The sequence below is a fragment of the Mandrillus leucophaeus genome, unplaced genomic scaffold (assembly GCF_000951045.1).
Source record: "Mandrillus leucophaeus isolate KB7577 unplaced genomic scaffold, Mleu.le_1.0 Scaffold558, whole genome shotgun sequence".
NCBI classification, from domain to species: domain Eukaryota; kingdom Metazoa; phylum Chordata; class Mammalia; order Primates; family Cercopithecidae; genus Mandrillus; species Mandrillus leucophaeus.
In genome coordinates, this window is record NW_012106008.1 from 1,147,606 (window position 1) to 1,175,089 (window position 27,484).

The 27,484-nt window shown below is 42.3% G+C and overlaps 1 protein-coding gene across 4 annotated transcripts in view; it reads left to right on the plus strand.

The window, feature by feature from the left end:
• PBX1 (pre-B-cell leukemia homeobox 1) overlaps positions 1-27,484 on the plus strand; it is a 318,246-nt gene that overhangs the window by 145,483 nt on the left and 145,279 nt on the right. The gene's annotated exons all lie outside the window — the stretch shown is intronic.

Sequence of the window (27,484 nt, forward strand, 5' to 3'; positions counted from 1 at the left end):
TGCTTGGCTAATTTTTGTATTTTTTGTAGAGATGGGGTTTCGCCATGTTGGCCAGCTGGTCTCGAACTCCTGGCCTCAAGTGATCCTCCCACCTTAACCTCCCAAAGTGCTGGGGTTACAGGCATGAGCCACTGTGCCCGGCAAGAGCTGTTAAATCTTGAAAAGCTGTCTCGGGCAGTTGGTGGTGGAATATCTGGAATATCACATCCTGACATAATACAAATCACACTAGAGTACTGTAGGCATATGACATTTCCTTCTGAGGGGTGATTTTCTCTCTGTGATAATTTTAACTGTGTTTTAGAGTGTTCTAAGCTTCCTTCATCCAGCTCTATAACATCCAGTTGCCAAGCAAGAACCTATAGACAGTCCCATTCTCTTTCAGTCCCATCTAGACGCACCTGAGGCTGAAGCATCTTCCAGGCTAGGGGCTCCCACAGGGCACTGATGGAGAGCAGAGAGCTTGCAGGCAACCTTGGCTTTTCTCAAGGGTGGATAGAAAGGCTGCTGGGTCTGCGATCACCCAACTGAATGTTGCGTCACCGTAAAATAAGACTTCTTTCCTGTGAGCAGCCCAAGTTAGCAGGCAGATTTGAGCATCTTCTACAGATCCCCAATCTGGAAATTCGGAAACCAGAATGCTCCCAAATCTCAGAATTTTTGAGCACCAACATGATGCCACAGGTGGAAAATTCTGCACCTGACCTCATGTGACTACACAAAGCATAGTCAGAACTTTGTTTTATGCACAAAATTTTTAAAGTATTGTATGAAATTACCTTTAGGGTCTGTGTATAAACTGTATATGAGATATAAATGAATCTTGTGTATACAATGGATCTCATCCCCAAGATACTTTATTACGTATATGCAAAAATTCCAAAATCTGAAGAAAATAATCCCAAATCTGAAACACTTCTGGTCCTAAGCATTTTGGATAAGAGATACTAAGCCTGTATATGTGCTTGTGTGCACCACATTATGTGCTGTGGGAAATACCAAAGTTTATGTAGGCAGCTGGCTATAGGCAGTTCTTACACAGGCAGAAGTGGCCATAGGCAGTTCATACCCAGGCAGAAGTGAGTATCATGAGGGTGAGGGTAAGTGTAAGTGAGGATGGTGTGAACTCAAAAGTGCCATAGAAGTGTTCTTCATGCTATCACTCAGCCCATTGCCTTGAGTATAGCAGGCTTTTAACAAATACTGGTTGAATGGATACACGGATGAATGAAAGGGAGAGTGTGAACTATGATGATAATGAGGCAGGTTTTCATGGAGGAAATGGGTCTCCTTATAGATAACACAACCATCCATTCCCACCCCACCCCTCCCCTCCTACTTTTCAATGATAATAATGATAACTAAGTAATGCAGCACTTTATATTTAAAGTAACTCTTTCAAGAAATGCTGGAAAGATAAGCAAGAAATGAAGAAAAAATGGTTATCAGTACAGACCGGGTGTGAGGGTGGGGAATAGGGTTAACAGGGCCAAACAAGAGTGGGAGCAAGACTCGGCAATGTATGGTGATCATAATGTATACTATAGATGTATTTTTGTGTTGTAAATGCATTAACTACTTAAAAATAATATTAAAATCAAAGAAATTTTCTGGAGCGTTGGCTTACCCAGTCTTCACAGTTGCCCTTTAAAGGGAGTGCACAGTTTTACTAGGTTCTAATTTCATGTAAGGGAATTGAAGAGTATAAATAAGTTACCTAAGATCGTAGAGTTCGTAAGTTGTAGAGGCAAGACTGGCCCAGATTGGGTTCTTTCTTCCACAGCGTATGACTTCCGTGAACATTGTCCCAACTGTACTAATCCCCGGAGAGGTTTATGGCTATGTGATTGGGGCCTTCCCTGAGACCCCTGTTTGCCAAGGTCACTGTATGTGCCCCACAGGCCTCTGCAGGAAGAAAGAGTTGGAAGCTCAGGGTTCTTCTCCCGACTGCCACTGTAACACAGCAGATTTAAACTACAAGCAGCAGCAGAGCTTGGATGTACAAGACGAGCTGTCTTTGAACTGGCCCCGTGGTTCTTGCACGCTGTTGCTGAAGGGAGGAAGCGTGAAGCAGATGGCCTTTGCCTGGTTTTCCGGGTGGCCCTGAGATACGCGGGGTGCCTGCTGAGGAATGAGGGAGCTATTACAATTATTATAATACCTGGAAGGGCTGAAGAACAAATCAGGCACTGAAAACACCAAAAGTTGTTGATCTTGTAAATTTAGGACAGTGTGACTTATGTTCTTTAGAGCAAAGTATGACATTTTTATGGCATGCTTTAGGTAGGGTCCCCACTATTCTGTAGGTGTTTATACTACTTCAGTTGCTTCACAGCTTCCCCTTCTTTCCTACCACACCCAACACACCCCACCATTTTCCATTGGTAGGGGAGCTACCTAGAGCTGCCTCACTTGGCAGAGCAGAGGTAGTGCCTGTGTCATTGGCTGTTCTAGTGTGCTATCATCTAGCATATCTTATTCCATCTGCAGCCTTCACACACTTTTGCTCTCCAGGTCCAGTGTGTTCATACATAGCAAGGGCTTTTCCTGAGTATCACGTAGCCAGTGAGGAACAGATCTGTCCATAGACTCCTGGAAGATAATTTGCTGCTCTGACACCATGACATCTGCCTTTTCGCAACGTGCAGCTAATCATAGGCACCTTATGCCCAAGCTTGCCTTTTAGAAGAGTTAGGAAAGTGTTCTCCCAGTCTGGTTCCTTCTGTGGGCCGTATTCTGTTTTGATGTTGTCTAAAACTGTCCTCTGTATCTTCTGTACCTCCTAACCCAGGTCCCACCTATCTCAGATGTCACAGAACCAGACTCTGTTGATTCTAAGATTTCTAGCCTTTTTTTCAACTAACGTCTAGAGTGCTTTTTTTTCTTTGCTTAAGTCAGATTTCTGCCCCTCCTGATTATGAAATCTCCCAGTGGACAAATTCAGTCCTTATTCTACACTCTTGCTGTATTTGATCCTGACAACCTTTCTGTTATAAAATTCTCATTTCTTCATCTCTGTATTCTCCTGGTTTACTTCATATCTCTTTGGTTGGGCCTTCTTAGTTAACTTCAATGTTGCCTCCTCCTTAGCCCATCATTGAGTATTCGTATGCCTGCGTTTATCAACTAAATACCTATGGCTCACAAATATATCCATCTGTAATCTCACTGAGGACAGAGGACTTAGCATCTTTGTCAACTGCTGCATCCCCAGTGAAGAGTACAATGAATGGACTAAAACAAGTATCCAGTAAATATTTATTGAACAAATGGTAAATTAAAACCTGTACGTTTAGCCCAGGTTGCTTTTGTGAGTTTCAGATCTACACATTTAACTGCCTGGCAATCATCTCTATATCCATGTTCAGCAGATTCCTGAGTCCAGGGCAGACCTCATCAGTTCCCATCCACGATAAGTCTTCCTCCTGTATTCCGTCTCTTTTATCTGCCCAATCTAGAAACCTAATATTTGTATCAGACTTTAACCTTTTTCTATGTCACCTCCTACTACCTTCATCTAATCATTAGCCAATTTGTGTTGATACTACCAGCAAGCATTTAATGAACACTTTATGCCAAGCCTTATAAAACTTAACACATCCTAACTAGTTCTCCTTTCTCCTTCTTCCTATCGACTGTCATCCTAAGTCAGGGACTCACTATCTTTCACCCATTCAGCAGTATTGACCTCTTGACTGGTGTCTCTGCCTGTAATATCCTCAAGCAGTCCATTGCATCTGAGGTCTGCTGGGAGACTCTTAACATGCTAACCTGCTTGCTATACCCTTATTCACAATTCTTTGATGGAAGTCCCATTGTCAAAAGCTGCAGTCCTGAATGTTAAAACTGTTGTGCCATGATCAGTTGTGAAGTATGTCACAAGTAATTTTGATATTAATAATGGTTCAAGACCTAAGGTTTGCAAATTATTTAAAATTTTAAGCTAAGTCAAATTATCACTATATAAGTGTCACTTTCACTCACTTGAATTCCCATATGCTTTCTTTAGTGGAAGAGAAAGAGTGGCATTACAGTCTGCTGAGAATTATTCATTTTGGTCTGTAGGATGAAATCTAAACTCCTTTGCATAACCTACATGAACCTTGTGATCTAGTCCTTGCCTACCTCACCAGGCCTGTTTCTCACCATTTTTTTTCTATCTCATCATATGCTACAAACATACTGAGTTACCTGTAATACCTAAAACCTGTCACTTCTTTCTTACACCTTTGAAGATTGTCTCCTATTAGCGATTTCTTGTACCTATTGTCCCCTAAAACACTCTTACTGATCATTCAGATCTTGGCAGGGGCCTTGTCTGAGTATCCTGACCCAGTTCTAGATATTCCTCTTCCTTCATATCTGCTTTGCCTTGTATATTCCTTCTTTGTAGCTTTTAATAATTACATGGTATTTTTAGCATGTTTATTTTCCCACAGGACTATAAGTTAATGCCTTTTCATGTTCTTCTCCCAATTTTTAGTACATGGCTGGACATACGGTAGGTGCTGTGTAATCTATTCACTGGTCCTAACATTCTTCAGAATCAGGCAACTTTAGTACCACATCATAACTTGATAGGCTAGAGCGAGAGAGCCCTGGACAGGGAGTTTGAGCAGCTAGTCCTAGCTCATCTATAATGGTTCTGTGGCCCTTGACATGTTACATAAAACTTATATATGTATCAGTTTGTATGCACATGGTCTGTTTGTAGGACTTCCCTCTGAAATGGTGGTTTAGACCAAGTTGGAAGGTGTACATTGATTAGTAAATACGGGAAGTAGGATAGAATAGGCAAAGTGAGGCTCATGTGCTTGCCATTGATAGTCTGTCATTGAATGTCTAGCTCGGGGTAATAGATGGAGACCCAGTCATTATTTGAGCATAGATGACATGTGCTGAAATTGGATTGAAGGACTTCTCATCTGGTAAAAATGTGCCGGATGTTCTAGAGTATAGAGAGATTGAAGAAAGAGATTTCAGCCAGGAGACAAAAGGATCTGGGATCTGGTATCTCGGGAATGAAAAGGATCAGACTTTTTTTCAAAAATTTTTGAAAGAAAGATTGACAGAGCCTGATAACCATCTAGATATGGAAGTTGAAGGAAAGGTATGAATTGAAGATGATGGAATCATTTAATTCATTTGTTAATTTGGATCACAGAAAGTTTGAGGTGGGATATGACTCAGTACAATGCAAACTGTTAGGCACATGGCTGGAGGGTATGGTCACAGATGCTGACTTTATCACGTAACTCGGAAATAAGGCTTTGCTAGGATTGTCGTAGAGTTTGCTGCATCGTATGCAAGTTTGGACTAGACTGTTGAGATATATCCCATGTCTGTCTATGTGTTTATCTTTGTAAGTTCTCTGATTTGGTTACCTGAGAGAATGGGTTTGGCATTAATAGGAATAAGGAAATCAGGGAAGGGAGGGGATTTGGATGCCGGGTAGAGTGTTCTTCATGTCAGATTGTGGTAGATCTTTGAGTTTCACTGAACGTTGTGATAACTTCTGTGTAATTGTTGACTTTCCTTTTGGCTTTGTCTCTGACTTTCATAGGATAGCACTCTCTCTGCTGGAATCATACTCTGTTTTCGGGCAGTCCCTAGGCTGAGCTCACCAGTTTCAGTGACCTCTTTCTGGTAGGAGGTCAGAGTTTATTGAGTGACAGTGGACCAGAATAAAATTATAGTGGAAAAGAATTTGGGTTTTAGAGTCAGACTGACCCAAATTTGTGTTCTGTATCCTTTGTCTATTTTGTGACATTGGCAGGTTACCTAATTTTCATATGTCTGTCTTCTCAGTACTATAAGTAGGGATAATATCACCTACTTCATAGGGTTTGGTGAAAGATTAAAATAATAATAGTTAATATTAATTTAGGGATTAGTTACTAAGCACTGCTATTTTATATTCGTTATCTCATTTAATCCTCCCTGCAAAATCTATAAAGTATGTATTTTCATCGTGCCTGTTACACTGACCAGTAGGGGGATTAAATAATTTGCCCTGTTACCTGACTAGGAATTGGCAGAGCAGGGATTTGAACCTAGGTTGAATGACTGCAGAAGCTGAGCCTTTAATAACTGAAAGCACGGCAGCTTCCCAAATATCACCCTTTCTATGAAAATGTGAAATCTCTAGTAAGACCCTCTTTCAGATTAATCACCTCTTCTACCATGTTCCTATGACAAAATTCCTGAAACTTTAATTAGCACTTGTTCTATCCCATGTCAACCCTTTATTCAACCCTTAATTTTAATCATTTTTTATACATCCCCCCTCTTCACTCAATTATAAACTTTCAAAAACAAAAACTGTGTTTACCTACGTATTTTTGCATCCGATGCCTTTATACACAGGAGTTCTCAATGTTAATTTGTTGCAAAGAAATTATTTGAAAGGCTCATGCCTTCCCTAGGGGACATCTTTAGCCACTTGGTGCCTTGAGGTCACCTTTGCTTTTCCATCATCAAAATAGAAAAATTAAAGTGTCACGGAGTACTACGAGTAGCAGTAATGAAATATGATCATTTAAAATAAGGATATAATATCACTTAGCCTGATTGTGGTCTTCACATCACCTCCCCCGACCAAAGAAAAGTCATAAAAGCAGAAGTGATCTTTGTCTCAGTAGGTTAGATTGTCTGTGATATTTGGAATTGAACTAGACAAGAAGAGACGTATCAGGAACCAGTTCCTCCTTGCCTCCGGGTATCAGACATGCTAGGTCCCAGCTGGTCTTCACTTTTTCTCTCACTTACCCCTTTGGTTGGAATGCAGGCATTATTCTGAAGCTTTGTGGTAAGCGACTTGGATCTTCTAGTGTCGCGCTCTTCTCTTTTTTAGGAAGGGAGAAGCGGGTCTGGGAAATTAAAGTGCGTGTATCTCCCAGGGCACCGATTATTAAGAGGGTTGGGACCTCAGTATGTTCTTTTTTTTTTTTTTTTCCTCCATTCTGCCACACCTGAGATAGAAAAAAGAAATACCACGGCCCCTTGGGTAGCAGTAGAGGGTGAGAGCAAGACTCCTACCTCTGAATGCCTTTAGATTTAGAAGTTCATTTCGACTGCTTTACGATACAAAGTTGAGTAATAATAATGGTCTTACTGGTAAAAATAATAAGCACAGAGTGTTTCATATATATCAAAGCAATTTTATGCATTGTGGTTCTCATTCTTATTCTTTGAGAAACAGCCTTGTGGGGTTGAATAGAAGGAATTACAGAATTGTGTTTGACAGTGTTGAGTGAGAAATTTTTAGCTGTTTTTCTTGTTTTGTTCCCTGTTCCCTCCCTAATTTTTTTCTTAATCCTGAATTAGTCTCTTGAGTTACATCTCGGCATTCAGGACTCAGTGCTGCCAGCCTCACCCATCTGAAGCAGCTGAGAGCCAGGATGCTAGCAGAGGATATCTGTGTAGCCAAACTAAGGGCTTGTGTACTTAAGTTTGTGCAGTTGACATCAGAGCACCAAGAAGCCACCACTCAAGACCTGTGATTTCAAATAGGATTCTAATTGTATGTTTATCTGGCTTCCTAGCCCATGCCAGGCTATACACATGATAATCTCTAACATTTACTAAGTACTTACTAACTGAGGCAGTCTCCTAAATACTCCCAAGCATTCACTCAGGTAATCCTCACAAGCACCCTAGAACCCAAGGTACCACAACTGCCTCCATTTTACAGGTGAGGACACAGCACAGGGGGGATTTGAAACAAGGTCCCAAGCCAGTAGTCAGGTCTGACTTCCATGATCTGGAACCACAGCCCATGCTATCAGCTATAGCACTGCAACCTCAGAAGAGGGGGAAACTTGAAGAAGCAGTAAAATCATATAAAGGAGACTCAAGAATTTAAAAAGCCCAGCAGACTGAGTCTATACAGAATAGGCATGCGTGCTCTCACATAGCAGTGGGCCTGGGTGATCATCGGCATTCATAATGATAAATGACGTGGGTCACAAAGAGGAGGCCAAATAATGTCCAAGATCCCTATCTATCTACCTAGATATTTTTTAAAATAAGCTAGATGGAAATATAATGTGTTTTAGAAGATTATTATCGAAAATGATGAAAATACAAATAGTTTTAGTAAAGCCCCAGTAACAGAGAGCCAAGCTTTCAAAAGTGATTTATTTTTCAGTAGTGAACGTTTTTGTGCCTTTCTACCTGCTCACGGGTTCCAGAGCCTCTGTTGCCTGGTGTCTCCCTGAGAACAAAGATTGTGGATCCCCGAAGTGCCTCTACCTCCTCACTGGACTCCTGCTCCAGAAAAGATGACCATAATCTAAGAATCAGCCTACCCCATGAACAGGGTGTCACACTTGTGCTTGACTGTGCTTCTACAGTGGCAGGTAGAGCGAGTGCAGTGCAGGAAATATCAGCCCTTTCTAAAGCACTATGAAAATGAAAGGGGGAGGTGGTCAGGGGATGGAGAGGACAGAGGGGAAATCACTTCTTTGTCTAAAAGGGAAATGCCAGGACTGTCCCTTCGGGTCTGTTAAGTATCTATAGGATGAGGAGGAAAATTCTTCTTCTCATTGCTCCCACCTCTCCCTATCCCCTTTATTCTTTCTCACTTTGTAGAATAATATAAAAAAGCCCAGCAGAAAGGGAGCTGTGATGCTGTCGTCCCTGGCGTTGATGTTATTTATTTTCCTCAGTTGCTGCTCTGGAAGCCCGGAGTTGACAGAGCGGTTTTGTAGAATAGAAACATTATAGACTGTTACTGTCAGAGTGTTAAATGTGATGGATAGAGAAATAGAGGCGAAGGAGGGGACTTAATACTGAGAGCCAGGGTGCTCATGGGAAAATAAACCATCCGCATATAAGAAATGAATGAGGTAATGTGGCGGGAGGTAATGGGCTTTCGCAACATGCCGGAACAGAGATGCTTATTACAGGGTGTGCTTAACCCTTGGCATGCTGATTTCCCTTTGTGGGTTCCAGGGCTTTTTGCTGGGTCCCTCTGTGGGAGCATGTGTGTGGCTTTTCTTCAGGCAGGGAAGCCAGCGTGTGTAGAGGAATGGAGACAAACGCATTCTTAATAACGCTGTATTAGCAGCCTGTACATCAGAGAGCTTGGCAGCTCCTGAGGGGCACGGGACTCCTGTGGCGGTGTGAGACAGAATGTGCCAGGATTGCTAGATTATGGAGAAGCCAAGGAAGGCACATCAAGGGAGCGTGAGGTTCTGTTGATTTCTCCATTGGAGACTTAAGAGAAGTGCTTTGGTTACGTAGGGGAGGAGATTCATGTTACTTGATTTTTTCAAGTAGCCCCCGAAGGTTTCCTGCTGCTCTTCGTAGCAAATGCTAGCTGTTTACCACTGACCAGAATGTGGTGGCTTTGCTCTAGGTTGGGAGACATGGGAGCAGAAATTGATCATCTTTATGACCTCATGGTCTAGTACAGTGCATGGTACAGAGGTAATAATAAGGGTGATCGTGTCAGGTGGAGACCCTGCAGCAGATAGGATGATGGAAGGGGACTCAGCTGTCCTGAATGAGGTAGGTGAAGGAAACTGAAGGTTTGCCAGTTTCAATGAACAAGGTGCTTTTCCCTCGTATTGGGTTTCTATGACTTTTTTCACCCATCTTTGTGTTTTGGTGGTGGCCAGCCTTGTATATTGCCACTTAGTTGATATGGACTCCCATCTACCTCTGACAGTTAGTTGCCTGCTGTGTGGCCTTGAGCAGGTCATTGAACCTCTCTGGGTGTTAGTTTCGTCATCTGTAACATGAGAATAATAACACTTCATAAATTCATTAGCAAGACTGAACATAATCATGCCTATGAAAGTGTAGAAACCTCTAAAACGTTATGCAAATAGCCAAGTATTATCATTATTTGTGTTGTTAGTAATGAAACAATAAATGCATGTCAGATAATAAGGTAAAGCTCCAACTCCTGATCTTTTCAGGAGACTCTTTGCCTTTCTGCATCTTTTTTCCCCCACTAGGATACATAGAGTGGTAAGATATGTAGAAAGCAGAGTTCAGGGGAAAGTCAGAATGAGGCAAAGCTTCCAGGACAATACTTCCTGGTTGATCTGTTATTTTTCTAAACCTTTTTCTTTTCTGTGTGGAAACACAATGCCATTTTTTGAACTTCACCAATTGTTATCTCAGAGATGGGTATGTCTGAGGCCTGGGCAAGTCAGGACAGTGCCACTCCATTTTCGGAAAAGGAAATGTGATGGGGTTCAGCAGGGGAGTTACTGCTCTACTTCATTAGCCAAGCTCAGTAATTCTCCAAGAATACCCCTGCGGGTGGGTACGTTTATGAAATGCAGATTCACAGGCCTTGCCCCAGCAAATTTGATAGGGGTCTAGGAATCTATATTTCACAAACACTGTGAGTGAATCACATGCCTGTGGTACATACCTCACTTTTTAAAGTACCTCTTCCTTCACACTCTCTCCCATTCCCCTGTGGTCATGGTCTAGTTACTGGTCTTAAAGGTGATAACCCACTACTATTCAAGAATAATTAAAGTGCCACCAATGCCCTCACTTCATCGGCCCATGGGTCCGGCACAAGACTGATGTGCACATTTTTAAAGCATTTTGTATTTTTTGACCGAGCTCTGTACTTATGATTTGTGTCGTTTTCTATCTCTGTATTATGTATTCAGAAAGATTTTTTATAACAGCACCGATATTGCTTTTATTAATGGTACTGTGACATACGACTGAAACCCACAACCTTTTGGTCTGTATTAATAACCTATTGAAAAGTAAATAATTTGTAAACTTTAACCACATGGACAAAGTGCATGAAGAGGACATGGAGAGAATAAAAATCTCTTACGGACCTATGGTTTTCCAGTGGGCGGCTTAGCTATTTAAGAGCTTTGAAGGTGCACAAGAGTACACCTTTGTTAAAATAGATAGCTTGTGTAGTAATTCTGTTCTGGGGGTTGGGGGAAAGAGCAGGAGGGAGCACAGTGTACCTTGCCCCTGCTGGCAGTATGAGACAATTACGACAATGAGATTTTTCTTTTCAGTGTTCTCCATGTGTAGATTAAAATGTTTGTTGCCTGAACTGGGCAAGGAGAAGGCATCATAATGTGCACCTGAGCATTCATGTAGGGTTTAGTGAGGAGAAGATAAGAGGATACCCTGAGCTCACATTCATGAGCATGGGCTCAAGCTTTTTCCAAAGTCACTGGGATGTCATCGTATGGACTCAGCCTTATTTGCATTACCTCATTCTGGTAGAATTGCTATGTTTATAGACATCATTTGGCATTTACCCTTCCACATCAGAGCTTTCACGTTGGAGTTGACTCTTCATTTTGAGTTGACTGAGGTGGGCTTGAGCGTGAGTGAGTGTGTGCATTCGTACAGATATACCATAATCTAAGAATCACCCTACCCCAGGAACAGGGTGTCACACTTGTGCTTGACTGTGCTTCTACAGTGGCAGGTAGAGCGAGTGCAGTGCAGGAAATATCAGCCCTTTTCTAAAACACTATGAAAATGAAAGGGGGAGGTGGTCAGGGGATGGAGAGGACAGAGGGGAAATCACTTCTTTGTCTGAAAGGGAAATGCCAGGACTGTCCCGTCGGGTCTGTTAAGTGTCTATAGGATGAGGAGGAAAATTCTTCTTCTCGTTGACATTGTGTATGTCTATGCATATCTGCGTATACCTATATTCATATGACTGATCATCTTTCATGGTCTTTTGGAGATACTTTGTCTATTTAGGAGTGCAGAGGTAATTCACTTATGGGACCGTTTCCACTGATATCCAACCATATATATCTTTGGATTTTTAAAAACCCGATGTTTGCAAATGTCTATTATTAAAAAAAAGAGAGAGACAGGGTCTCACTATGTTGTCAGGCAAGAGTGCTGTGGCTCTTCACAGGCTCTATCCCACCACTGGTCAACACAGAACTGCTCTGTGTCTGACCTGGGCTGGTTCACCCCTCCTTAGGCAACCTGGTGGTCCCCTGCTCCCAAGAGGTGACCATACTGACGTCAGACTGAGTGCAGACACCCGATTGGCGTAGCGCACTACAGCCCAGAATTCCCAGGCTGGAGTGATCCTCCTGCCTCAGTGTCCAAGTAGATGGGACCATAGGTGTGTACCTCCATGCTGGATTGCAAAAATCTATTCTTCTGTGACTTTTTATTGTTATTCTAAAAGGTGGAAAGCCAAGCAACTTCAGGATGGTGCTGTAGCATTGTGAGTGAGAGGAGAATGTGTTTAGTTCATATGGCTGCCTCATGGGTAATAGATTACTGGGTATAGGTCCATGTTGATCTGTGGCATGACAGGCCTGGCAGAGGGACACAAATTCATATGTACAAAATGGCTCCCTGTTGATTACCACAAGGCTAAACTCATTTCAGCTGAGATGACCAGTTAGCCAAGAGCCCAGGCGCACATGTGACAGCTTGGGTGTCTGCCTCTGCTGGTCACAGCTACCGCTTCCCTCACTGGCTGTTAATCAGAGTATGGGAAACTCTGGCCACTTCTGCTGGCTGGACTCAGTGTGCTGCCTGAATCCAGGTGCATGCAGAGATGTTCTCAGATCTAAGAGAGATCAGCAAGGGAAAGGGATGATTCCTCCTCCTACCTTTTCCTAAGCCCCTTCTCCACACATCCAATTGCACCCATGAGAACCGAACCACCATGTTGAACGGGCTCTGGCATTCAGAGCAACTTTCCTACAAATCTCTTTTTATTGGCATTTCCTCCAATTTAACCAGCCCTGAATTGCATTTGAATCAGATGAGAGAAAGAGAGGGAAGGAGAAGGGAGGAGGTCCCCCTTCTCTTGGAAAAGCAGCTCACAACCAGCTTTATTTGGTAAAATGCTGCAATAGATGCTTGTCAGAAATAATTTATTCCTGTTAGCTGTAATCTGAAGGAAAACAGATACAAGTCCTATAGTTAAAAAAAACAGTAAAGTAGTCTTGCTTTCGCTGACAGTACAAAGGTGTCATATACAAGAAGGATTGACACAGACCAAGGGGTCTTGTGGGAAATATGATAATAACTATAAAGAAGACAGATTATTCCCCAGTTGCCAACATTCAAACCTTTTTACAGTCAGTTCAAACATATAAAACTTTATTGCTCTAGCAGAAAGGGGAACAATTTCTGGTTGCACAGCTTTCCCAGGGCTGGGTTTATACTGTCTGTGTTATTGCTCTATAGTGGCATTTTAAAGTTTATTGAACAAGACTTTTACAATTGAAGGAAGTATATAAAACTGTAAATTTATTAGATTTTTCAGGATAAGTGCCCTTTCTAGTTGTGCTCAAGAATTCGGAGCTATGAGAAACTGCTAGTTACAAGACTTATTAATATTAAAGACTGAGAGTACGCACATTTTATACCTTAACTGATCTCAAAAATAATATTATTATATTACTGAATGTCAGAGCTCTAATACTATAGAATTGGATGGATACACACATATAGGACTCTATGTCACAGATGTGTTTATTTTTCACTGGCTAAAAAGTTAGCTTGTGTTACATCTTACTTTATTTGCTTTTAACACAGTTGGTCAGGGTATTCCTCTGTTCATTGAAGGATGTCTCAGGGTAAATGTTTTTTCCTAAAATCCTTGCTGATTTTCCAGCATTTCTCAGTGTGTGGGTGTAATGCAAGTACAAGTGTTAGGTTTTCAGAGCATATTTTATGGTGAAGGAATATATTGTTGCATTCACCAAAGCAACTGTAGCTTTGATAATCAAAATACTACCAAAAGGAGTTCTTGTTTTCCCCAAGTTCTCATTTTTCATTTCTTAAAGGTTTTGAGGAAAATGATTTGAGAAATTTTTTAATGTTTGTGATAATCTGTAAAAGGGTTTCTCAACCTCACACTACTGACTTTTGAGGCCAGATGATCCTTCATTGTGGGGGCTGCCCTGTGTACTGTAAGATGTTTAGCTGCATTCCTGGTTTCCACCCATAGATGCCAGCAGCATCTCCACTCCCCCATTGTGAGAACCAAAAATGTCTCCAGACATTGCCAGATGTCTCCTGGGAGGCAAAATTGTATCCGGTTGAGAACCATTCATCTATACAGTTTTATAATATGTCTGGGGAAAATACATTTTATTGTAAATACGTAATATAGGTTGTGTTTAGTAATTAAAAATATATTGTTACTAAACAAGATGAATTACAGGATTATTTACTTGCAGAAATATCTAACTGTTGACTGCTTTTAAATAAGGTGTTTCCCCCAGAGAATGTAACATAGCTCAGTCTTTAAAATTTTTCATATAAATTTTGGGGATCATATCACTATGTAGAAGGAGATGCCTTGCTTGCTTACTTAAGGCTCAGGACATGTGTTTGTGGATATAATCACTTATGAAACCAGACCTCATATTCCTTTTATATTATGTTATGATTAGCCTCTGATATGTGTTTGCCTTTTTGATTTTTCACATGCATATGCAGAAACATATGTATATGTATATATTATGTGACTAACACAGTGAAGGATATGAAAAGTACGAAGACAATTTTGATTATAATTTTCTCATTTGACAAGTTCAATTTTGAGATACCATCAACTTGCCTTTAATTTTCGGTTTGTGTTCTAGAATTCCTTAACCTCTTCAGAAGGTTTTCATGGTGGATACATTTAAAACATTCAAAGAAGTTGTTTATAGCACCTGTTCACCTTCATGCTACCTGATGTTATTCAAGCACCTATGTGTGAATGGCACTTTGATCGAGAAATCTGTGTTAATTTTTCTAGTGGCCATAGCATTTACAGAAATAAGCCAAAATGTTTTCAAAAGGCCTTAAATTATAATTGGCCTTTCGGTTTTTGATTGCTGAGTTTTGGAATTCTATGGTTGATTTAAAAAAAAAATTCTAGACACTTGTGACTTACTAAGGAGTATCTTGAAAATGTCTCAGTTCTGTTATTCAGTGAAACTACCATTCTCTTTTGCCCCTATGACCTCTGATGGCTGAGCGGTGTTAGCCATATACTGTGTATCTTTTCGCCTCTTCTTGCCATCTCTGTGGGTCACTGGGCTCCTCTGGAAACCTCTGTAGGCATAGCAGAGGTTTCCTTTTGTGTTTCCTTTTAAACCATGCCTTAAGAAGTGTGGTCTGACTTCCTTTATTCACTAAATGTCTTTCTGATATGCTGTGCATAAATTATATGATTAGAAAGCAAATCATATTAGAATCCACTAGTGGAGTCTGGCTAGGATATCCATTGTGATCCTCCTAGTAAGTCTTAAGACCCATTCACAATCACCCCTTTAGTTATGCATGGTTTCCTTAAATCATAATGTATCTTGTTAGAGTTTTTAAACTACTAATGTCCATTCTAGTATGGTGATATGTATGATATGTATGATAGCTGTGTCCTGCCTGGATTCATGCAGTCACATACATTTAATACACCTTTTTTTGAACATGTGAGAATATGCATAGCCCCGATTTGGTGAACTGTCTTCTCTACAAATTATAGCCTTGATGCTTTACAAGGTTAAATAACACAGTCTCTAATTTAAGTAACAGTGAGAACCAGGACGATTTAAACACTGAGTCAGGCACACATAACCCTACCCTCAAAAGCACTCACAGCTAAATGGGGGAATCTTGCTGAAGTCTTGTTAACTTCCTGGGTTTCAAAGTCCCACTTTGAGGTACCATGGAGGAGGCAGCAGGCGTGCAATGACAGAAAAATAAACCCTTAGTCAAACAAAAGAAGCCACTGAAAGAACTGAAAACCCCTCCCTAGTCCCAGCTAAATTCCCAGGGAAGATTTAGGACCTGTGTTTGTCCTGAGTTAGTGGACGGTCTTGGCCAGTTTGCCATCTGCAGTGGTGAGTTGAAAGGGACTGTGGGCTCTGGAGGCTGAAAGGGAGTTAGCAGGAACAACATGAAACAGCAAATGTCAGGGAAGTCAGTAAGGCCTGAATCTTTTATGAGACCTTGGATATTCTGATCACAGCTCCGCTGGCATCAAGATTGGAATACAGATTACGGGAGGGAGCGTCTGTGACATGAAGCCCTGGCTTAAATCTTCCCAAGGTTTTAACGTGCCTTACCATATGAATATTTTGTTATTTTATTTGGCAGTATTTCCACGGAGGCCAGGAAGGAGAGCATTGACTAATCTAGGGTAGGGCAAATCTAGAGATGGGAGAGATTAGAACAGTATTGTGGTTGTGAGACTAACACCACTGTGGGGGGGTGTGTGTGTGTGTGAGAGAGAGAGAGAGAGAGGCTGAAAGAGAGAGAGAGAGAGAGAGAGAGAGAGCTGAATCCCCTGTAATCCTGTCTCATATAAGGCCCTGATGCTAAAACCACTATAACTGTTTATGAATTCACTCCAGCTACATAGTGAGAGGAAGGAAAGAGAGTAAGAGGAACCCAATGCTGGAATGAATTTATGCTTAAGAGCTTGTCTCGGGAATGCAGCTGGGTTTAAGAGTCGCCAAGCCAAGACACCCTTTTTGGGAAAAGGGAAAAGAAAAGGAAAGGAAGATAAAAACCCAGGAGACGGGAGGGGCAGTGGGAGAAGGGGAAAGAAAGTGTGCTGCTCCCAGACAGGGAAGCCTCGTCCCAGTGAAATGGCGTTATAGGTTGTCTGGGTGTTAGCCCTTAAAGTGATTTAATTTCCCACTGAATAGAGATCACTGTGAGGACTAAGAACCAAGCAAATGCTTTCGATTGCGTTATCTTGATTAGAAGCCCTGCTTTAAGGCAGGAGCATTGGCAGAGTTCTACAGAGCTAAGGCACCCCGAGGCATGCAGCAAGGTCCATGGCAGGCTAGACTTCAAATGGCTTTGCCGGAGCACAACTTTACGGCAGATTTGATAGCCTGGATTTTGCTTTTCCACACCTGTCCCCGTCTGGTAGGTCATGCCGTCTCGTAGCCAACCTGCAAGGCTGTTAGGTGAGGCCGAGTGACCTCAGCCTGATGCAGGCCATAGAAGCAGAGCGAGGCAGAGTGACTAAGTGACTGCTGGAATCTTAGTAAAGCAGGGATAGAAACCGGAGTTCCTGCACTGCATGCAGCCTTTTCTTTGGTAAGAGAGGTTGACTACTCTAGTAGCTATGTAAGGGGCAGATAGAGATGAGTGAGGGATAGTCATTCCTAAATAAGAAATATTTATCGGGTGACTGTTATATGTCAGGAGCTGGGCTAAGTGCTTTACACATATATAGTCTTCTTTTTCTTAACAATATTTTCCTTTCTTTTAATTCAGTTATGGGGGAGTGCATATACAGGTTTGTTAACGTAGGTATATCATGTAATACTGGGGTCTGGGCTTCTGTTGAATCCCTCACCCAAATAATGAACACAACACTCAAGAGAGAGTTTTTCAGCCCTTGCCCTTTCCCTCCCTCCTCCTTTTAGAAACCCCAGTGTCTATTGTTGCCATCTTTACATTCATTATACCCATTGTTTAGCTCCCACTTATAAGTGTGAATGTGCAGTATTTGATTTTCTGTTTCTGCATTAAATCACTTAGGATGATGGCCTCTAGCTGCATCCATCAACATATACAATCTTTACAACAAATATATGGCACAGGTACTGTGATTATATTTTACCCATTTTAGTGATAAGGAAACTGAGGCTAGAGAAGGAACCAAGACAAAGTTAGAAAATGCCAAGTTTGAATCTAGGCTGTCTCCAAAATACGTGGCCTTGAACATGGATTTGGGCACGTTTGCGCTGAATCTGTTTCTTCACTTTTACCACTACTTATTGAGTGCTAACTGTATGCCAGGTACCATGGTAGGTCCGGGGGATACTGACTAGAGGAAGACAGTGCCCTAGTCCTTGGTGTGTACTCACAGCCGCGGAGACACCCCAGCAAATCAGCGATGGCAGTGGTGCCGTAGATACTCTGAGAAGTAGTAAGGGTACTCAGGGGGCCTGCTAGTTCATAATGTCAGCGACACAGCAGACACAGGAAGGCTGCAGCACACCTAACTTTGTCGGTCACTTGTATCTATCTGCTAGTCTCAAGGCTCCATCTGTCTCTGTTGTATAACCCTGAGCAAGCCAGTCTTCTTTCTAAGAAAGTGGAAGCTGATCAGCAGAAGGTGGCCATGGACAAAATGGGAAGCAGGCCCCCTGGAGAAATAGGCCCAGTTGTTTATTTCAGGAAATCCTCTAGTCTTGTTCTCTCCCAATTGTGGAAGGACAAAGCTGGGTCCATTGAAACAGAAAGCATAAGAAAACAAAAATAGAAAAAGGGGGAAAAACACTTTTAAGTTGAATAAACAACTGCTGAGCCAACTCATGAGTTCAGCGGGAGATTCTCACGTTTCCAGGATATTTTCAGATTCTGATGGCAACTCAGGAAAGACCACTGTAACCTTGAACTATGTCAGAGGACCGAGCTCAAGACCACCAAGACATTGCACACAGACCACCCACTGCAATTTCTTGCATAGGTCTGCTGGCCAGTCTCTTCTTAATACTGCAAGGCGACCTAAGCCGTATTTTGTTGGGAGAGTGGAAGAGCGAAGGCAGGTGTTGAAAAGCCATGAAAAAAAGAATTAAAACAAAAATGTGCCTCAGGCTCCTTTCAGCTGGCAGCAGAATTTCCGTCGTCTTTCCCTTTTGAATTTGATATGATTGCAGGAACATTACCATGGACTCAATTTTCACTTGACAGTGAAATACCAGAAGTCGTTTCGGGTCCGGAGTGCTGTCTCCATCCAGTCCCTGTAAATCTGCAGAAGGAAAGCATGGGGATGGAGTGGGTGGCCAAGCTGACACAGGCCTCTCCAGGCTGGTGGGAAAGGGTGCTTCCTGGGTGTGAGGCCCGGGAGTGCCTAGAATTGCATAGATGCAGCAGCGAGCAGCCCACCTGGGTGTGAATCATAGAATTGTTTTGAGAATTAAATGAGCAAATTTATGTAGAATGCTTAGGTCAGTGTCTGACACATACACCAGTGTTCAGTGAGTATTACCTATTGTGACTGTTTCTTCGTGAAAGCAACATCATCCTTTCTCTGCAGAATTTGAAACTGATGTCAAAAAAAGAGGCAGGGAGCAGCATCACACATCAGAGGGAATTTCTTTTAGATTCACATACCTTTTTTCCTTTTTCTCTTTTCAGTTTTTTTTCTTCCTTATAAGAAAGCCTCCAGAGGTTGAATTTAAATTGGGGGATGTCTTCAATGCCATTGAATATATTGAGTGTGTAGGCAGGCAGTGAAAGGTGCCGGCTTGCTTTCTTTTTTTTCCTTTTTGGTTTTCGAGATGGAGTTTCGCTCTTGTTGCCCAGGCTGGAGTGCAATGGTGCGATCTCGGCTCATCGCAACCTCCACCTGACAGATTCAAGCGATTCTCCTGCCTCAGCCTCCCAAGTAGCTGGGATTACAGGCATGCGCCACCACACCCTGTTAATTTTATATTTTTAGTAGAGATGGGGTTTCTCCATCTTGGTCAGACTGGTCTCGAACTCCTGACCTCAGGTGATCTGCCTGCCTCGGCCCCCCAAAGTGCTGGGATTATAGGTGTGAACCACCACACCCGGCCATGCTGGCTTTCTGTGGTAAAATGGAGAAGACCCTTGAGGGTTTAAGGAGAGAGGGGAGGAAAATAGAGTAGAGGATCAGGAAAAGAAGACCAAGTTGAGGATATTTAATTATTTGAAATATTGTGAAACATGAGGATTGATGAGAAGAATGAACGGGGATGACTAAGCGCAAGGCAGGGGCCTGATGGCTCACCTTCCTCCAACTCCCTCTTGCCATTGTTGACCCCATCTGGCCAGCCAAGCATGAACCTTAGTCTAGCAACAATAGTGGCAACACAGAAATGTGTCTGCTGCTCAGTGCAGGGAGAGATGCACTCTTCATCTTGTACCTTCTTGCTATCAACTCTTTCTCTTTTTTCTTCTGCTCCTTTCTTACCACTCTGTTTATGGTAACACTTGAGGGGGGAAACACATCACCCTGTGAAAGAACAGGGTGGCTGCTGACTTTGTACCAACAGCAGTGAACCAAGGCCTACTTGTCAGCAACCAAGACCTCTGCTGACCCAGAAGCAGACAGGTGAACCCTTTCCCCAAAACTTTAATCATCAGTTTTCTCTTTTTGTCATCTCTACCTTCCTAGTTGCCTCACACCAGTTAGTTGACTTTCTCTGTCAAGGCTGAGGAACGAATCTCATGAAAGAGCATGGGGAGAGCAGAGATTTTGGAAATTGCTTTCAGAACACAAAATCCCACACACGTGGGCTTGTTCCCTGCAAGCTTAATCTTGCCTGATATATATGTGTACATGTGGAAGGCTGAAGGAAGTGATATAAATGCCCCATTCGTAAGTATTCAGCCATCGTGTGCTGAAAGCCTGCCGTCTGCCGGACACTGAAATGTGGCATTCACAGGCCGAGGGTCTTGAAGAAGCATGGCTGTGGGGGCTGAGAGCAGGGTGGGGTGACGGGACAGGTTACTGAAACTGGATTTTGTCTGAAGAGCAGGGAGAGCTGTACTGGTTCCCCTTTGCTGTTTGGTGGTTTTTGTCTGCTCCCCCCACCCCCCAATCCCCCCACGACAAGAGAATCAGAAGGGTCCCATCTGCCTTGCAGGGAAGGGTCATGGTTGGTGACTGGTAACATCTGGGGGAGGGGCCACTTCATTATGCCACCCAGAATATCAAAGCAGCTTAGGCGTTGGAAACCAGGGAAGGAAGAAGGGATTTAAAAAAAAAAAAAAAGCCCCGCTGCCAGTCGGGCAGCTCTCTGTCTGCTGTCTGCAGGCTGCTGCTACCCACTCGTTACAATTAAAATGAAGTGTCCGTCAGCGGCTATCTTCTCTGTGTGGCCCATATGTTTCTGAGCTGATACTGTCCGGATTATTCTGTTCGGGAAAACGATAACGGCTGTTTATAACCTTGGCAAAGACTGAGGCCTAATCAGGCTGGAGCACATTTTCACCGACTGGCTGATAACAGGCTGTTAGCAGCCTTATCGCTGGGGAGAGATAGGCCACAATAAGCAGATCTGTGAGCACAGGAGCCCAATCGAGTGGTACACACTCTGGCCCTGGCTTTATTTTTAGATTTTCCTTTCCCGGTTGATATCGGAAGGCACAGAGGCAGGAGGTAGGGTGGATAGTAATGTGTGCCCCCTTGGGGGTCAGAGTGAGGCGGAGGGGGATGTTAATCACCACGAGAGGCAGAGGGTCAGCCCAGCTTCCAGTGCTCCGGGCTCCCTTCAAATGAGGGAAAACACGTGCAGGTCTTAGGAGACAAAGGAAGGAAAGTGACTGTTTCCTGGCCCGGTGTGTGGGCCTGTTGCCTGTTTGGTTCGGTGGCTCCTTGCCGTTGGACTCTCTACCTAGGCAGGCAGGCATAGGTGTGGGGTTCTGAAAGACTGGTCTCTTTCCTCATTCTCTTCTGCTCTAGGGACTGACTTTTGCTTTCTGTCTAAATCCATTTTGCCTGGACGACTTCATGGCATCCCTCCAGAATGACTTGCCCTACCCAACTCATCATCCTTACACATGCCTAGAGACCAGATGATGGGTTAGGCTCCGAGGAAAGGGGCACAGGCAAGTCTTGAGTGTGGAGATTCTTACAGTCTCCTTATGTTGATTGAGGCTCAAGGAGGATGTCAGCAGAGGTCCCACTAAGTCATTCATTAATAACTGACACTAAGCCCCTAGGGAGGAGTTGTAAGTTTTCAGAGAAGTTTCTGCCTCTTGGTAGAACCAAGGAAAGGCCCTTTGACCTTGTCTCTATGTAGTGATAGAGAAAAGCCAAACCTGTAACTATTCTTTGCTTCTGGATGTAATTCTCTAAAATCTTGACCTAAGCATGGCTCTCCAACAGCTATGATAAAAGGTATGTGTATGAGGTCAGGAACATGTGATTAAAATAAAAAGTAACAGGTAAGTTTCCCATGGTGATTGACAGCAAGTGTCATAAAAAGAAGGGGAAGATTGAAGGTATTGTTTGCATTAAAAAGTGAAGTCTTGTATTTTCTCCACATTCTGCGTAAACCTTCCTATCTTAAAGTACATTAGGGTTTTTACTCTCTATTCTGTCTCTCTCCACCCCTCTTCTCCCCCTTCCTTCCATCCACTCCTTGCTTTCTATACAGCTGCCTGATTCGTGAGTCACTTTGTCTTCCTAAGACTGAAAGAATCAGGTGGTGGGAAAGAGGGGAAAGGAACCCGTGCATGGGGGAGGGGAGGCATTTTCAGGGGCACACAGATTGAAGTAGGCACAGAAGGCAGCAGAAAGCAGCAGAAAGCATTATTACCATTATCATGCTAATCCATTTACAAGGCCCTTTTATTCATTAATCTTTGAATAGCAGAACTGTTCATACAGCCTGAAATGAGAACCACCTGTGCCTCTAGGACCAAAAAATAAAAGTGTTAAGGACAAATGATATGTCGAAGCAGGAAGGGAAAAATTAAATATAAACAGAAGGATTCAAAGCCATTTCTTCTGTCATTTAGATCTTCACATATATGATTTCACAGCTCACGTGTTGCAAAATGGCCTGCTGACTGGCAATTTAGGGGACATCATCCAAGTTCAGAGAACAGCTCTGGGGAGGGTTCAAAATGTTGTGAAATTATTAAACAGTTTATTTTTAAAGATCCAAACTAAGATTTTTCTACACTAATTCCTATGATTCTTTTTTGGAAGTAAGTACTGATAAGCCAAATATAAATGATTTTGGCTAGTGCTCTAGATTCACTGATTAACTCAATAAAGAGATCTTTTACATTGTCTTCACAAAATTCACAGTAATGTAGAAAGCCAAAGCCGGAAGGGATCTTACATATATGATCTAGTTCAAACCTCTCATTGTCTATTAAACCTTTAATTAAGAGTTCTTTACATGTAGGCTAAGCCCCCATTTGTCACATCACACATAGATGGGTTACATTATTGTTGGGGCAGTTATTCCTACAGGGAGCAACATATTTCTTGCAAACACTTATTACCCTGTGTTATAGATACTTAGCAGGGGCTGAAGGGAGATGTAGGGAAGGGCTGCAGCCTTCTTTATCATTATTTTAAGATAGGAGAGATGCCAATTAGAAAGTCCACTGAAGAGGATATTTAGGCCTGAGCATCTTCTAAGAACAAATGCAGTAATGGCCAATGGAATGGAATAGCTTCCATATTCCTTTAGGTGGGACTTTAAATTCTCTCAATAACAATTCATATTAAAAGTTATTCCCTTTGTCAAAAGACTGAGTTCTTTAGTTCTGACCACTAAACCTTATTGTTCACAAGTGTTAGAATTATGTCATCCTAGAGCTGAAAGAACCCACTCTGAAGACTACTCCCTCATTTTGTAAAGGGTATTAAAAGCCAAGAAAGGGGATGGACTTGACCAGTGAGTCTGAACCAGGACTGGAGCTAGGATATCCTACCTTCTAGCTCAGTGCTTTTGCATCTTTTTGATGACTATATTGTGATTTAGTTCTGTGATGAAGCATTCAAAATATATCCCTTAACTGTCCATGCCACTGTTTATTCATCTGTAAAATGAAGATTGTAATTTCCCCATTGATTTTTTTTTTTCAGTTCCTCAAGAGCTGGGACTGTGCCATCCATCTCAGTATTTCCCAAGGCACCTAACCCATAAAGTGCTGTACACACAGAGCTGCTCAATAAATGTTCACTATTGAATAGTTGAATGAATGAATGAATGAATATGACTTTTAATTGGGCTTTGCAAGTGATGACTCTTTCATTAAATGATTTTTCTTCTAAGTTGTGTGCACATTCTCAGCCATTCATTTCTTAAATATCTTTTAGGAGAAACAGTGAAAAATGATGATGATGTCCTTAGTCATATATGGAAGACCTTTCAGTACTGCAGAGGTCTGATTATAATCGTGGAATTTTGTTATTGTCATTTGTTTTCTTTGTAGTTGGTTGTTTATGAAGACCTGGGAAGGCCTAGTGATTTTGAGGGTCAGTTGATTTTGAGGTTCTCAGTAGCAGGAGTTGGTGTATTCTTAGCTGCCCAAGAACCCTTCCCAGCATATTGCTGTGGCATTCTTGTCGTTTGTCCTGAAGAAAGGAAGAGACAGGACCATGCTGGGGGACCTTATCTAACTCCCGTGGTAGTATAGTGCCTAGAATAATACCTGGATCATAATAGGTACTTGATAAATAATAAGTAATTGCTGAAGGTCTGCTTTTGCTTTACTAGCTCATACCTTCAAAGTCTATAACTGGACGAGATGACTATTCTCTTCTAAAATATATGATTTTGTGAATTATTTGAGTCTATTTCTCTGACTCAGAAATCTAAGCCAGGACAAACTCTTCCTCTCAAAGCGTAAATTCTACCAGTTCCTTAAAAATCTGTATCTTTGGCTCTATAACTCGCACTGCCAGGACCATTTGTATTCCACGCCTTGTCTCATGCCTACACTATGAGATGACGGCTTACAAAGGCCTATTGCCCACTTACACTTCTCAAAGCAGCCATTCAGAGAGGTCAGAATTTAAAGCAGAGATTATTTTGGTGGGGAGGTGGTAAGGAGGGTTAACAAAATTGCTGTTTTATTGGATCTAACTTGCTTTTCAGAAGCACGTGACTGGCATATTTGGGTCATTAAATATAAAGACATTCTGCTTATGAATTATGCCAGCAAGATGTTTTCAGATCATACAAAAACAATGTGTGTGGTGACTGCCAAGTAGTGTTTTTATGTGTATGTCTGTACACATCACCCACTGGTCTATGCAAGGCGGTGGTGCTCTGCATTAAATGCCACATCGTTCCTTCTGGGATCTCAGAACCTTTCATAAACAGTCACTTAAGACTCTAGTGAGTTAAATAAATAATAAGATCCTTACCCCCTTGAAAAGAATATGAAGCCTACATATTGAAAAATTAGGCAATTTAGCCCAAGGCAGAATGAGCAGAGAAAGCATGACCTGGTGAGCCAGACCTCAGTGCCAGCAGCAAGAATTTTGATCTGTAAACATTCTAATGATGGCAGATGGCAGTGCAGCCTTGAGAGGGGTTTTCAGTCAGTCTGCAAGCTTTTATTCTGTACCTGATATGTCTCTGGTACTGAGTTAGAAACTGTGAAAGGCCAAGTGTGGTGGCTCGCGCCTGTAATGCCAACATTTTGGGAGGCCGAGGCAGGAGGATCGCTTGAGCCTAGTTTGAGACCAGCCTGGGCAACGTGGTGAAATGTCATCTCTACACACGCGCGTGCACACACACACACACACACACACACAGAGACACAAAGAGAAGAAAAAAAAAGAACTATTAAAAGAAAAAAAGCCAAAACATGCGTAATATCTTTCTTACAAGACCTAAAAAGCATTCTTTCAATTTGTTGAGCACATCCTAGGTGCCAGACAGTTCAACACGGAACATAATTAAAACATTAAATACTGGAATACAGACAATATACAGTTTTGGAGACAGAGAGCAGTTAAGTTTCAGCATGGTGGTGGTGAGGAATTGATAGTAAGAGAAAGGAGTTGGGGCTATGAACTGAAAAATGGGTAGGGTTGAAGTCAGCAGAAGGGCATTATATTTGAGAAGAACCAAATACACGAACGCGGAATGGTCAGAAAGAGGACAGCATTTCTGTAGCCGTTTTCTCTGTATCTCAGTTTTTGTCCTGGTAAAATAAAGGAAGCGATATTGGTTAGTAGTGTGTCGCCTCCGGAAGGATAGCTGAGGGTGACTAATAGGTCCATAGCTGCCAGGATGCGAGGCTGCGTGTTTCACGTGGCGTTGGCATTAAGGTTGTTGGGTTTTATGAGCTGCGTTTGTGTAAGAATTTGACATTGGAGGTGTGTCTTCGGAGACTTTATTTGCCTGTGGTGTGTTGTCATCAGAACCACTCTTTGGGAAGAGAAAGGCTCTTCTTGGCCACAGGATGGGTACAGATTAGCAAATGCAGCCGTACAGGGAAGGAACCCTTGGGTGTTCTGGTGGCCCTTCCCCTCCCAGACTGAGCTCTGTCTAGGATTGTTAGGCAGGTGTTCAAATAAATAATGCAGCTAAAAATACTTCCAGCAGCAGCTGGGACTTCTGTAGCTCTGAGATGGTGGGAGTATGTACCTCAGCTACTCGAGCAGGTGCGCAATGGCTCCAGAAACTTAGAACAGACACACTCCAGACACATCCTCAACATGGACCAAGACCTCATTTCCAATGGAGAAATGAAACAAAGCATTTTTTTCATCTAGTCTTACCTGGAAACAGGTGTGCCTTGGCATCAGAGTAGAGCTGAAAAACAAGTTAATAGTCATTCTCTAGGGGAAGATGGTGGTTTCAGGGTAGTAAGTGGAATTAATATTACCTGCTCCCTGTCCAGGACTTGTTCTTCACTAAGAAGTAGTACCTAGCATAACTTCAACGAGAAGATAATCTATAATAACAAACATCATAATGGCAACTGTTAATATACTAGCAATCTTTTATGAAGTATGTACTGTGTCAGACACCATATTTGTTTATTTAACCCTCAAAAAGAATATCAGGGCAAATGACATTATCCCCATTTGCATAGATTCAGAAACTGAGGTTCAAAGTAATTAAGTACCTTGCCCAAGGGGACACATGCTTTAAGTCACAGAGTTGGACGTCAGATCCAAGTCCGATTCCAAAACTATGGATAAAGTTGTGTTTCCCTTTGGACTTACCACGAATATGGCATGTTTTACCTTCTTTTTTGACTCTAAATTTGCCATATACATCAATGTGTAATAAAAACTTGCATTTTTGGCATTGCAGCATATTCAAGTTAATTTGGGGGAATCTAGGTTGTTTTGGGCAAAATAATTTGTCATACCCAACCTCCACAAAGATAGCCATGCCTGGGGTGAAAATCTTCTGCCAATTGAAGCTTCCAGTTGTATCACATTTAGGAACTTCGAGGACATAACTCTTGAGTGGTCAGGGTGGGGTGACCTTCACTAATGGGCAGTGTTCTTATAGGACTAACTCTGGCACATGTAGGCCCATGAGGAATGCTTGACAACCAGGAGTATTTAAGATTTGGGTGACAAATGCAGTGTTCAAAATGGTTCTGTGGAATCACTGTGCTTCTTGTTATCACGTGAGTTTTCACATGGCAATGACATAGGAGCACATAGGCAGCCAAACTGTGAATTGCCTAGGCTTTGAGGACGAGCCCAGCTCATCTCTACCACTTTGTAAAATCGGAGCCAATGACAGAGGTTGCCTGACTGATGGTTGCCGGAGACTCAGAATGCTTTTGACTCTTTGACTTCATGTGAATATGGTGGAGATATTGAAAGACTCTTATCTTTGTGGCAGGAATAAGTTTGGAAAAAGAGGTCTGTTTCAGAATTTTAGATTTCAAAATGTAAAAATGTTCTGACTTGCAAGTAAGGCATAATTTTGGTCTTCTAAAACTGAGATTGTTTTCCTATTTTTCTAGTTTTCATAGTAAATCCCCCTCCTCCAAATTGAATCACGCTCAGCTTTACTGAATGAGGTGGGGCTCACCCTCAGGATCTGGCCAAATGACAACT